The sequence below is a fragment of the Pristiophorus japonicus genome, chromosome 6 (genome assembly GCF_044704955.1).
Source record: "Pristiophorus japonicus isolate sPriJap1 chromosome 6, sPriJap1.hap1, whole genome shotgun sequence".
NCBI classification, from domain to species: Eukaryota; Metazoa; Chordata; class Chondrichthyes; family Pristiophoridae; genus Pristiophorus; species Pristiophorus japonicus.
The window spans coordinates 26116964-26131245 of record NC_091982.1 but is presented as its reverse complement, the minus strand read 5'-3'; the positions used below and the strand labels follow the sequence as shown (position 1 = coordinate 26131245).

The window sequence follows — 14282 nt, the reverse complement described above, 5'->3', positions numbered from 1 at the left end:
TTTAATTTGACCAACTAAGGCCCAACACCTATGTCTCTTCCATTACTGCTAATAACCATGTTATAATGCTAAATTAGGATTTTGACTTTGTTTAGCAAGACTGCTTTAAAATGTGTAAGTTAACGAGTGTATGACAATAGAATAGAAGGTATATTTGGGAATTTAATGATCCATTCCATTGTACAATAGGCTGATAATGGAATGAAATAGTTAGTTTTGCATAGCTAAAGCTGCATGAGCAGCTTGAACATAAATAACTGATAACGCGCAGCTATAAACATCTGAAGGCTGAGAATGTCTGACTCCAAACTTGGGAGCATAAGGACAGGAGAGATGGGAGGAAATCAGATGGATGGGCCTTCAGAATGTACAAACAGGAAAGGCAGGCACGAGTTCCCTTAGGGGAGGGTTTTCATCTGAAAGTTGAGACCAATAACTCGACATGCCATTGGGCACCTTGGTTTAAGGGGAACCGCTTTAGGTTGAATGATCCTCTCCATATTCGATCCCAGGCCCGCCCCTAAAAAGAGAATAAAAGAAACACCAAGAGTTTTTTAACACAGATGGTGGAGGGGAGAGTTTCCAAGAGTGAGATTAGTCTGACACTGTTCTGAGGGTAGACCCATGCTGACCTTAGTTAACACTCTTTGCAGCTCTGGAAGAGAGGAACAAAGGTTGTAAGCCAGAGAACTGTTCACGCACGTCAGCCGTCTGTACCATCGGGACAGGTACCAGCTACTTATCATGGTTGTATGTTTTGCTGTGTTATATTCTATTTTAAACTCCGATTAAACACAATATACCCACCATATTGGTTTGCAATCAATCCTGATTATTTGAAAGACCAGAGATAAGCTGATACCAACAAATTGGCTTATCTCTACACATCCCAATTGCTAGACCAGCTAAGAGCAGCAGCAGTAAAAACTTAATTGCTGTTGGATATTTTAGTTTTCCTTTGGTTTATAGTGAAAATATATATTATTTTTGGGGGAGTCGTGTACTACTGGGCAGCTTTGCACCCACTCTGTTTTTATTTCAGGTTTCCAACATTTGCAGATTTTCATTTTAATACTTCGAGTATTATCACTGCTTTCTGTGAAAAATCAACCTGGTTTCAATGAACAGGATGATGCAAACGTCTACTGTAAATAGCCTTGCTGAATACTATGATATATCTTGTACATCATCCAATCAGCTGAGAACTGCCTATCCTTCCTGGATAATGTCTTCAGTGATCCGTCTCTTTAGCTTTTATGTACACTATCACAACAAACCTGAATATGTATAGAGCTTTTAACGTAGAAAATTGTCCTAAGGGATTGTACAGAAGATTAAATATGAGTACGGACAATAATATGGAGGGCTAGGAGAGGTGACCAAAGGCATGGTTGAATAGATAATTATTAGAAGGGTTTTGAAGAGATAGAGGAAATGAGGCAGACAGAGTTCCATAGAGCAGGCTGGTGAAAGATGGGCCACTGTCAATGGAACAAAGGAAGGAAGGTTGTACAAGAGGTCAGAGTTAGAAAAGAGAAGGGCCTGAGATGGGGTATAACCATGGAGTCTTCATAGAGGTAGGGTCAGGCCATTGAAGGTTTGTAGAAGAGGATAGGATTTTGACATTGATGGATTGATAATGGTATTGGTGGAGAAGAGAGAGGCCAAGTGGAGATTAAAGTGGCCACATCAAGCCCAATCTGTTCTCATCCAATGTCCATGTATATGCACCTCCAGAAGGAGTCACTGAATAGCAATCAGGACCAAATGTCCTTCTTATTCCAAGGGTGCGAAAGCCAATTGTAGTGCCCAATTGCCACCCTGACTGTGTTTAGCCAATTCAGCACAGATTGGAGATGAAACTTAAGGGCTTCCTGGTATGTGTGGCTCAGCTACTCACTGGCTACACCTCCTGAGTCATGGGGAAACTATGTTGATACATCTTTAAGTGTGTGGTACAGTGCCAGATGGCACATGCACAAGTGAAGAGTTTTTTTTGGAACATTCCAATGATACAATAGATCAGTTATTATTAGGTTTTAACTACAGATCAGTCCTCCCATCTTAATACAAGTCTCGCATTTAGAACACATTGCAAGGTTTATAGTCTGGGCCATCAGGATCAGTTGCTGTAAGTCCACAACCTAATATAATAATTAGGGACCAATGGATTCCTTTTTAAAGTTCTAGCGTTCATAACTGTATAGCTTTCAATTAATTTGTTACATTTATGTTGCCTTTCCTGATTTGAATGGATTGATCTACTGACAGGTTAATGGGTTAAAGCTCAGTTATGAATCTTGATCTGTGATATCATTGAGTAGAGCAGCTCATATGATATCCAGTGCATTGAAACTGTCACTGGTGCAGGATTGGTACCCAGAGACCTGATATTGACACTGGTATAATATTAGTATCCAGAGTGCTGATACTGTCAGGCAGGAAACTGAACAGTATATTTTAGATATATTTTGCTATTAAATATACATCAGACCTCAAACTGGAATGGAACACCAGGCTGTAAAGTTTGTTTCTTGACAGCTTTTAAAGGTATCGTCAGCCTTCCCTTTCTAAATTTTGCTAATTTCAAAAATTCTGTTCAAAAATTTTAATTGGTGTCTGTCAGCATTATGGGGATAATACTGTAGATCTGAGGAACAGCTCACTTTAAAGCTACTAAGTAAATTTTGTTTATTTACAGTTTGACTTCTGTACAATTGTCTGTTAAAACATTTGCAGCACACGGCCTGATGCAATACCTCACCTTTTCTATTTGTGTTACTCCTCCCTTTCTTAATGTATAGAATTGTGTGATGCTATTTTTGTAATTTGTATTGCACTTGTCTTCATTCTACCAGGGGAGTCTCTGGTATGACAATTAATGGAGGTTTTACTGTATTAATATTCAAAATCAGTCCTACAACAAAAATATAATTTTAACATTCATTTAATCTAAGCTATGCGTGATAACAATAGCTCAAAATACCAAGTGGCTGTTTGAGCAAGCTTTTTGTAGCTCTTTCATTCAATTAACTTCTCAGGCACCTCAGATGTGGCATGAGTAATTCAATAATAATTTGGGTGTCCTTTTCCAAGTAATTACTTTATAGTTCATAGCCTTCAATATAGATTAACTCTCTTGTTATAAAAATATCTCCGATAACCTTAGGATAGCAATGATAAAGATAGGGCTGTTTTTTTTTCCAATTTGCATCTGACAACAGCACTATAAGCATGACAAATCAGGTACAGCATTGGGTCAGTAGCAATGATATGCGCCCCAAGCAACAAAGTTCCACTTTACAAATCCAAATTCATTGGAGCATATTCTGTACTAAATGGTACTTTATTCTCCAATGTCTAAATTCTAGTTTCAAGCCTACTAGACTTAGGGGCATAAATATATCTTGGCCACAATGGCAAAAGTGAATCGCAGCCCATTTAATACCCCACCCGACTGTCTTTCCCACCAAAAATGAATTTTAACCCCAAGCCTCTCAGGCGTCCTTACTTGCTGTCATTGGAAGAAGACCTCATCAGTTTCAATTGACATCATGCTAATATAAAACAACAAGTATTAAGAAAGGAAGCCATTGCTACAACACACACTGGTATCAACTTTCTTAGTATGAGAGAAACCATATGTAAAACATTATGGGAAAAAAATTGGCCTCCTTTGCGCCTCCCATTAGTGCCTCTAGGTAACGGGGCGCTAGGGGCTTACCGACCGGGCATGGCAAGATCACCAATGCCCGCAAACCACCATGGCTGATTAGTAGTGGCGCTAAAACTTACCGCCTCGATTTCTTGTGCCTTGGAGATCGTGTTGTTATCCGATGCGCACCACCCTGTTATCGCTGCGGATAGAAAATTTGCTTCCGCCCCCTGCAGGATCACCAGGCATCAACAATGACAACTGCAGGAGGCGTTATCACCTCGGCTGGCTGCTTGGGGAGCGCTAATTAAAGGCAATGGTGGTCAGGTAAGTCAAAATGTAATAATTTCCCAATGTGCTGTATTTTGATTTTTTTCCAGCCCGCGATTACTCAGCACTGCACTCTCGGAGTGCTTGGGGCGTCTATGGGTGCCATCGATGACCATTCCTAGCCTTAGGCTTCAATGACCACAGCATTGGCCCGTCCCTTGAAGGGAGGGAAGGAGCCTGTGAAACAGGCAGCGCTGCATGAATCATTGGACAGCACTCTGCCGCTAATGCCCCTCTAGCTCCCTTTAGCACTCGAAGGGAAGTGGTAATGCTTGATTTTGCACTCCACTTTCCTCTTGGAGCGTTAAACTAGAAGTTCCTGTCGGAATCAATTGTTTAGTGCCTGGTGATACTTTTGCGCTCCCGCCCAAACGAGGCGCTATTCAATTTCTAGCCCTATTTGTTTTACACACTCTCTGTTAAAACACGGTTATGGGTTGACTTCCAAAAATAAAACAAAATGGTCTGGATTTTGCAGTAGAAATAACGGCGAGACTATCAGCGCTCACGGTCATTAAAGAGTAAATCAGACAGCAACTTCTAAGGTCAGAGAATTAAGAGTCAGGGGACAAGTAGCAAAATAGATTGCTAGCTGGCTTCAAGACACAAAGCAGATTGTAGGGTTAAAGGGTAGCTATTCACAGTGGCAGAAGGTGGGTAGTGGTGTTCCACAAGGATCAGTGCTGGGACCACTGTTGTTCACAATTTATATTAACAAGTTAGACTTTGGAATCAAAAACATTGGGGTCAAGTTTCGGGCCGTGCCTAGAAAGGTGCAGCCCCGCGAGCCACGCCTGATTTCCGTGCTCAAAACCGCGCCGAAAACTTACCTCGGTATTCTCCACTCCCTCAGGTCGATCCAGGCCCTCGGCACGGCGCAGCACAAGCTGTGGGAGGGCGGAGCCAGGTCCCGGCACTGAAAACAGTGCCGGGACCTCTGCACATGCACGCTACAGTGTGTGCGCATGTGCAGTAGCTCCAGGCGCCCGAAACTGTGTGGGAGGGGCCCGAAGCACGCCGCCCCTCACCCTGGCCGAATGGGCTCACTGGGGCGGTGAAGATTGGACTGCACCTCCCTCCTGGAGCCCCTGCTCTGGCTCCGGCTATCCCTCCCCGCCCCCCCCCATTCAGCTCACGCTCCTGCTCTCTCCCGCCCCCCTCCCCAGCTCCTGCTCCCTCCCACCACCCCCCACCCCTCGCAGCTCCCACTCCCGCTCTCCCGCCCCCCCCAGCTCCCGCTCGCACCACCCCCCATCACCTGTTCAGCTCCCGCTCCGCTGCCTGCCACTCCCCACCCCCCTCAGCTCCCGCTCCGCTCCGGCTCCCCCCCCAACTCCCCTCCCCTCTTCAGGTCCGGTCCGCTCCCTCTCCACGTCTTCGGCGGGGCCCATCTGCCCGGCATCTTGCTGGGGGTGGGCACCGCCCGAAGTCTTCGGCCCGGCTTCTTCTTGTCGGCTGGGCTCATTCAGCCTCCCCCATCTCCTCCCCCCCCCTCTCCTCTTCCCCTCCCTCTCCTCTCCCCCCTCCCTCTCCTCTTCCCCTCCCTCTCCTCTCCCCCCTCCCTCTCCTCTCCCCCCTCCCTCTCCTCTCCCCCCTCCCTCTCCTCTCCCCCCTCCCTCTCCTCTTCCCCCTCCCTCTCCTCTCCTCCCCCCCTTCCCCTCGCTGTCAGAAACACAGAGACACTGACAGAGGTAGAGAGAGACACACTATGGGGGGGTGGGGGGTGGTGGTTGCATCCCAGAACGCTGTTGGAGAGCTCCCGGTGCTGCAGTCGGTGAGTAGAAACTTAAATTTTTATTTATTGATTTTTTAATTATTTTAATTTTTAATTTTTACATTTTTTTTTGATTGATTTATTGATTTATTTATCATTTATTATTGATGATGCCTCTTTATTTGTAAAAGTGATGTGTTTCATGTTTGTAAACTTCCTTCCCCACCCCCCCCACCATCTCTCTTCCTTACGCCTGATTTTCTAAGTGTAGGCAAGGTTTTTCTGAGCGTACAAAAATCTACACTTATTCCATTCTAAGTTAGTTTGGAGTAAGTTTTTGCTGCCTAAACTTGCAAAACAGGCGTAAGTGGCCGGACACGTCCCCTTTTGAAAAAAAAAATCTGTTCTAAAATGAAACTGTTCTAACTCACTAAAACTGGGGCAAACTGAAGGCTGAGATTTGCAATTTCTAAGATACTCCATTCTAAACGAGTTGCTCCAAAAAAATAGGAGCAACTCAGGCCGAAACTTGACCCCATAATTTCTAAATTTACGGATCACACCAAATTGAGGGTGGTAGAGTTAACACTGAGGAGGACTGCAACAAATTACAGGAAGGCATTAATAAACTTGCAGAATGGGAATATAATTGGCAAATGAAATTCAACACAGATAAATGTGAGGTATTATATTTTGGTACGAAGAATAGGGAGGTCATTTATTATTTGGAGGGTCTGGGTGGAGTAGAGGAGCATAGGGATCTGAGAGTACAGATACACAAGTCACTAAAAGTAGCAACACAGGTTAACAAGCAAAAAAAGCAAATCAGCCACTTGGGTTTATTTCTCGAGCATAGAATTGAAAAGTAGTGAAGTTATGCTAAACTTGTATCGAACCTTGGTTAGACCACACTTGGAGTATTGTGTACAATTCCAGTCGCTATGTTATAAAAGGATATTGAGGCACTGGAGAGGGTGCAGAGAAGAGTTACAAGGATACCACCAGAAATACAAAGCAATACCTATCAGGAAAAGATGAACAGGCTGGGTCTAATTGAGGTCTTTAAAATTATGAAAGGTTTTGACAAGTAGATACAGAGTGTTTCAATTTGAGGGGAAGAGCATAACTAGAGGCCATCAATATAAGATAGTCACCAAGATATCAAATAGGGAATTTAGAAACTTCTTTACCCAGAGAGTGGTGGGAATGTGCAATTCACTACCACTGGGAGTAGTTGAGGCAAATAGTATAGATCCATTTAAGGGGAGGCTAGATAAGCATGTGAGGGAGAAGGGGATAGAGGGTTATGCTGACAGAGTTAGATGAGGAAAGACGGGAAGAGGCTCGAGTGGAGTATAAACGCTGGCATGGATAGATTGGGCCGAATGGCCTGTTTCTGTGCTGTATACCCTATGTAATCCTATCATCATCATCATAGGTAGTTCCTCGAAATGAGGATGACTTGCTTCCATGCCAAAAAAGGATGAGTTCACAGGTGTTTCAATGAAGGACTTAATATTCCAGGTCCTGAACCACATCCTGAAGGGTGGAAGATGCCTGTGCATGGATTTTTTAAACATGTGGTCACTCGACGGCAGCGAAGAGTGACATCATCAAGGTCCAGGTCGGTGATTGAATTGTGGGCAGATACAACAGGAGCGGCGAGATCGGGACGAAGGAGTGGCGAGAGATCGTGGAGTGATGTGATCGGGGCCCAGGAGAGGCGTAAGTTCGAGGCCAGGGGCCCAGGGGCAGCACGGGCCAGTTCACACTGCAATATGTGTGCGCACTAGGTCCGCGTAGCAGAGCAGGTATCCAGTTGTCTTGGGTAACCCTTGCCACTGGACCAAGACCTAGCTCTGTCAAGCTCGTGTGGTAATCCTATGAAGAGCATGAAGATGTGGTATTCACCCATTAGATACCCACTAAACTCGTCAAAAAAAATGAGGGCTTGTCCATTCAAGTACAATTGAATGTGTAACGGTGCGATATGCAATGTCCCCCATAAGCTCCACTGCCTCCTGCGCAACCTGCTTCCCCAATGCACAGCCCATTCACATTTTTGTGCTGTATCTACAATGTAAAAACCCATGAGCAGCTTGTTATGGAACCTTGAAGATGACTGCGCGACCAAGTAGCTCAGTGGGAACATTGGTGATAAGTCTTAATTGCTGCAAAACAACCTCTCTGAGGCTGAAAATTAATTTTTACAAGGCTGGAGTCAAAGTCACATTTCTTCAGATTTTAATTATTGTTGGAGATTTTTTTAAATTAAAACATTAAAATACTCTTTTACTTTTTCTTTCTATTTCTGTTAATCCCATCTTTCTTTCCTCGCTTTATTTCATTTTCTGTAGATGATGTGGCATTGAATTAAATATTCTGACTTATATTTCCTGGTTTGGACTCTGCGTGCCTCAGTAAGGATTCGTCAATCTAGTTGGTTAATGAGGAACATCTTTGCTTGCCCTGTTTACACAGGTCCCAGATTTCCTGTAGAGGGCTGTATTGGATTTCTAATAACAGCAAGTTATTGCAAAAGCCCATAGAAAGTCTGTGGGCAAGTATAAATAGCTGGTGCCGTTCATTTGCCATTGACCACAAAATCTGGGCCAATAGGAATGAAAGGGTCCCTGGAATGGCCAATTAATAAAAGGTACTGCTTAGTGTGATTCTGAGCTAGACAAACAAAAAAGCCCCAGATCTGATCCAACGTCTGTTTAAGTTATTCCATTCAACTGGTGCAATAAATTAAGGTGATGCAATTGATGAAAGTTAAGAGTGTTGGTTGATCACAAACAGGGCATTAACCAAAAACAAAAAAAAGGGGTTTGGAATTTTAATGTTCTGATGAGCATGGGGGCCCAGTATTATGCTGGAAACCCAGAAATCTGGGTTTTCCCGTACGCTGTGGAATTTTAACTGCACACCATGCATATGACATCACTGACAGGTCCCCCGCCCGGAAGCGGGGAACTCTGGAGAAGAGGCCGCAGCCCCGGGGAGGTGCAAGCCCTGATCCCCCAGGGGATGTTCCGAACCCGGAGGGGATATGATGCCCGATCGGGGGAGAGTCCAAACCCTGACCCAGGGGTGGATCCGAACCTGGGGCGGGGGGTGTCCGATCCCCGACCTTGGGGAGGGGTTTCCGATCACCAACCCTGGGAGGGTGACTTGTGTGGGGAGTGGGGGCCGGGGGAGCTGATGGTGGGGGAGCTTAGGGAGCTGCTCCTCCCAGCTCACAAGGTGTACACCCCGAGGCTGTCCTCTCCTCGCTGCAGTGGCCGGGATTCCCGACTGCCAAGGCCCGGGAATCTGCAACGCAGGTTAAATCCAAGGCTTCAACCTGATTATCATATTGAAGTGCCAACCCGCCTCCTGGGACTGAGTTGGTTGCCTGCTGCCCACCGCCCCGTTCGGCATCCGGTAAAACTGGAAATGGACGAGTTGGAGGTAGGATTCAGAATTTCAACTACTTTTACCTCCCACCCAATCCCATTCCCCCACAATTCCTAACTAAAAATTGAGAAGGTGAAAAAATAAATAGTGTGTGTACACATATACAGGCAAACTTTGAATATAGGACACCCCTCAATGTAAACCCTAACCTGGGGAAAAATATATATTAATTTGTATAGAGGTTGCACAACTTGAATTTTCTGCTCTGACAAGTACAACCTATATGCAAATTAATGCAGTGATTCTTTTGATACTCTAAAATTGTAATAGGGCAATGTTTCCATGTTCTCAAAGATTCTGTATTCTATTATGATTGGAATACATTGCATGACAAACTGCACTGCATTGCCTACCATTGAAACTCAAACACTGAACTGAAGTTTGAGAACTGAATTGCCTATCTACAAATGCATTCGCATATTGAAAATGGAAGATGTCAAAAAAGGCTAAGAATACAGAGTGATAGCTAGTAATGACGTGCCTCACTGTAGTAATTATTTCTTCAGTGTGTCATTTTGAAGCATTCACCGGTCATAGCTGTAGTTGAACAAATGAAATAACTTGAAAAATGATAGTCTAAAGGAAAGTATAAATTCCATAGAAGAGTCATTTGGCACAAGCTTAGTCTACTTCAACAATGCTCCTACTTTTGGGAACATTGTCAAGGGTTATTAAGAAATTCTAGTCGTTATGTCCTTAAGGAATGAGATATATATTTATTGGATACATTTGTTGCAGGCAGACATATTTTTTAGTCTCTGTAGTTTGCAACCACATTTCTTGGTGATAGATTCTGTTTCTGAATCTCAATGATATGCAATCAATAATGGGACATATATTTCCGTGATAAATAAGTTATAATATTTGTCATCGTGAAAAAAAAAACGTTGTACCATACTCCAATTAGAAGTCTGCACTTTCAGGAAACAAGGATGGAGAGAATATTGATGGAGAAATTAGCAAGGAAGAAAAAAGCAAGATGGAGTCCACAATCACATTAAAAGAATTGCCTTTATATAGCACCTTTCACAGCCTTAGACCATCCTAAAGCGCTTTACAGCTAATGAATTACTTATTTGACTTCATATGTGATCAGTCGGAAAAAGTCAGAGGTGCCACGGATTAAAATCTTCATTAGGAAAGTCTTCCAAAATCCACAATGATTAACTTTATGAGGTCCATAAAGATTAACTTTACAAAACTAACTTCGTCCCAACTATTGCAAGTTATATATGAAATCAATTGTGAAGCTTTCACATATCAGGTAAATCTAATTACAATTTCTTGGAATATCGCAATTTTTTTCATATTCCCCGAAATAGTACAATCTGATCACTCTACACACCATGCTGCCTTCAGTTCCCATTAAATGGACTGAAGTTAATGTATAACAGTATAACTGCACTTTTCTTAACTGTAATAACATTAGAATAATTCTGAGTAACGGAAGCCATACAATTCTATTATATTATTTGAGAAAAGCCATCAGCACTGATAAATAGTGAATTCTTACGAAAACAAAAAGGTGCTTGAATTGTATCTCATGGTATCCTATTTTCCCTTAATCTCTTCCTCTATGTAAACTCCCCAAACCATATTCACAGCCACCTCCTTGACCTTGCCATCTCACGTGGCCTCACTATCCCCATCATTCCAATCAGAGATAAGGCCACCTCTGATCACTTCCTTGTGTCGCTCTCTTCTCACATCCCCCTTCCCCCCCACCCCACCCACCTCCAAACCCTACTTTCTCGGTGTCCGCTCCAGGAAAAAAAAATCTCTCCCAATTCGCTTACAACTGCACTTTCAAAATTCCAACTGTCTAGCCTTTGGCCCTTCATTCACCATGACATTTCTGAAGCTACCAATCTGTTCACCCATACCCTCACCTCCACCTTTGATGCCCTAGTCCCCATTAAAACCATTACTCTCTCTCACCCTGGCTGTTCCCCATGTTACGGCCCTCATCTCCACTCACTTAAGTCCAAGGGACGCAGACTTGAACGAATATGGTGGACAACTGGTTTAACCATTCACCACCAGATCTGGCTGGACCACATAAAGCACTATTGGGTCCTTCTCTCATCTGTCAAAACTGCTCACTATTCCAGGATCATCCTGGAATGCAAAGATAACCCCAGCTTCTTTTCTCGACTGCAAACCATCTTCTTGAACCTCTTTCCCCTGTCTTCTCTACCAACAAGTGTGAGGAGCTCATGGACTTTGTCACTAAGATTTAGACCATCCGATCAGCTGCCTCTGTCACTTCCTTCCCTACCCCTAGCCCACCAAACTAAACTTCATCTTAGGTTCCCCCCTGCCCGAGCCCTCTACTCATATATGTCTTTAGTTTCTCTCCAATCTCCCCTCATGCCCTCTCCGAGCTCATCTTGTCCAGGAGGCCCACCTTCTGCTCCATCAACCCTATTTCCATTAAACTGCTGGCCACCCACTTTCCCTTTTCAGGCTCCCATACGAGCTGATATTTTTAATGGTTCTCTCTCCTTAGGTACTGTTCCCCTCTCCTTCAAATCTGCCGTCATCATCCCCTCCTCCAAAAAAACAGCTTTTGTTCTCTCCATCTTTGCAAACTACCACCCCATCTCCAATCTCCCTTCCCTCTCCAAAGTCTTTGAACGTGCTGTCGCTTCCTGCGCCCATCTTTCCGGAAACTCCATGTTTGAAACCAATGAGATTTCTGCCCCTGCTACAGTGCCAAAATGGCTCTTATCAATGTCAAAAAGAATATTATTTGTGACTGTGACAAAGGTAAACTATCCTTCCTTGTCCTGCTCAACCTGTCTGCAGCCTTTGACACAGTTGACCACACCATCCTTCTCCAACGCCACTCCGCCATCATCCAACTGGGTGGAACTGCACTCGCCTAGTTCCATTCCTATCTATCCAGTCACAGCCAGAGTTCATTTCTTTTCCTGCCCCCGCATCATTACCTCTGGTGACCACCAAAGATCTATCCTTGGCCCCCTCCTATTTCTCATCTAAATGCTGCCTCGTGGGATGTGACATCATCTGAAAACGCAGCATCAGTTTCCACATGTACGCTGACGACACCCAGCTCTACCTCATTATCACTTCTCGCGGCCCCTCCACGGTTACCAAATTGTCAGACTGCTTGTCCGCCATCCAATATTGGATGAGCAGAAATTTCCTCCAACTAAATATTGGGAAGACCAAAGCCATTGAGATAGAAATTGGGTGCCTTTGCATCTCCCATTAGTGCTCCCTGGGGGCACTAATGGGGCACAAATGCCTTTGCAACTGGGTGCGGCACTGACATCAGCTCCCTTCATATTAGCCTGGCACTAACTTTTCAAATTTTTAAATATTAGCGACCCAAATGGGCGATAGTGAATTTCTCCCCCATTGTCTTTGGTCCCCACCACAAACTCCGTTCCTGAGCCACTCTATCGCTCTCCCTGGAAATTGCCTGAGGCTGAACCAGACTGTTTGTAGCCTTGGTGTCATATTTGACCCCAAGATGAGCTTCCGACCACAGATTCGTGCCATCACTAAGACCGCCTATTTCCATCCCTGGAACATTGTCCGACTCTGCCCCTGCCTCAAGCTCATCTGCTGCTGAAAACCTCATCTATGCTTTTGTTACCACTTGGCTTGACTATTCCAATGTTCTCCCTGCCCATCCCAAATCTTGCTGACATTGGTTCCCGGTTAAGCAACATCTCAAATTTAAAATTCTCATCCTGGTTTTCAAATCCCTCTATGGCCTCACCTCTCCCTATCTCCAATCTCCTCCAGCCCCACAACCCTCGGAGCGGGTGCAGGACATTCTGAAAAGGGAGGGTGAACAGCCAGTTGTCGTGCACATTAGTACCAACGATATAGGTAAAAAAAAAAGGGATGAGGTCCTACGAGACGAATTTAAGGAGCTAGGAGCTAAATTGAAAAGTAGGACCTCAAAAGTAGTAATCTCGGGATTGCTACCAGTGTCACGAGCTAGTCAGAGTAGGAATCGCTCACGTGAATACGTGGCTTGAGCAGTGGTGCAGCAGGGAGGGATTCAAATTCCTGGGGCATTGGAACCGGTTCTGGGGGAGGTGGGACCAGTACAAACCGGACGGTCTACACCTAGGCAGGACCGGAACCAATGTCCTAGGGGGAGTGTATGCCAGTGCTGTTAGGGAGGAGTTAAACTAATATGGCAGGGGGATGGGAACCAATGCAGGGAGACAGAGGGAAACAAAATGGAGACAGAAGCAAAAGACAGAAAGGAGATGAGGAAAAGTGGAGGGCAGAGAAACCCAAGACAAAAAACAAAAAGGGCCACTGTACAGCAAAATTCTAAAGGGTCAAAGTTTAATAAAAAGGCAAGCCTGACAGCTCGGTGCCTCAATGCAAGAAGTATTCGGAACCCAGGAGGGGGCTCTGAGCTAGTTAGAGTGGGTGAGAGCTCAGATGGACAGGACCCCAAGAAAGAATGCAAAAGGCAGGAGGCAACAGGGCAGAGTAGCACTGGGGTAAGTGTAAACCACAAGGTGATAGGAAGGACAATATGTATGAATATAAAGGGGCTGCAGGAGGGGTCAAAACTAAAAATCATGGTTTAAAACACTCTACCTAAACGCATGCAGCATTCGAAATAAAGTAAATGAGTTGACGACACAAATCATTACAAATGGGTATGATTTGGTGGCCATTACAGAAACGTGGGTGCAGGGTGGCCTACTCCTGTTCCTAATTCTTATGTTCTTATGTTCTTATGTTCTTATGTATATCTGCGTTGCTCTAATTCTGGCCTCTTGAGCAGCCCCGAATTTAATTGCTCCACCATTTGTGGCCATGCCTTCAGCTGCCAAGGCCTTAAGCTCTGGAATTTCATCCCTAAACCTCTCTGCCTCTCTACTTCTCTTTCCACCTTCAAGACGCTCCTTAAAACCTCTCTCTTTGACCAGGCCTTTGGTCATCTGCCCTAATATCTCTTTATGTGGCTCTAGTGTCAAATTTTATTTGGTAACGCTCCTGTGAAGCACCTTGGGACATTTTACTACATTAAAGGTGCTAATAAATATAAGTTGTTGTTGTTATTACCAGAAGGGTTTACTCTTCCCAGACTAAACAAGTATCTCTGTTGTGGTTCTTAAGAAC

General features: G+C 44.3%; 1 protein-coding gene across 3 annotated transcripts in view; it reads right to left on the bottom strand.

The window, feature by feature from the left end:
* The window catches only part of tenm1 (teneurin transmembrane protein 1), a 1011052-nt gene that overhangs the window by 195013 nt on the left and 801757 nt on the right, over positions 1–14282 (bottom strand). The window lies entirely within an intron of this gene.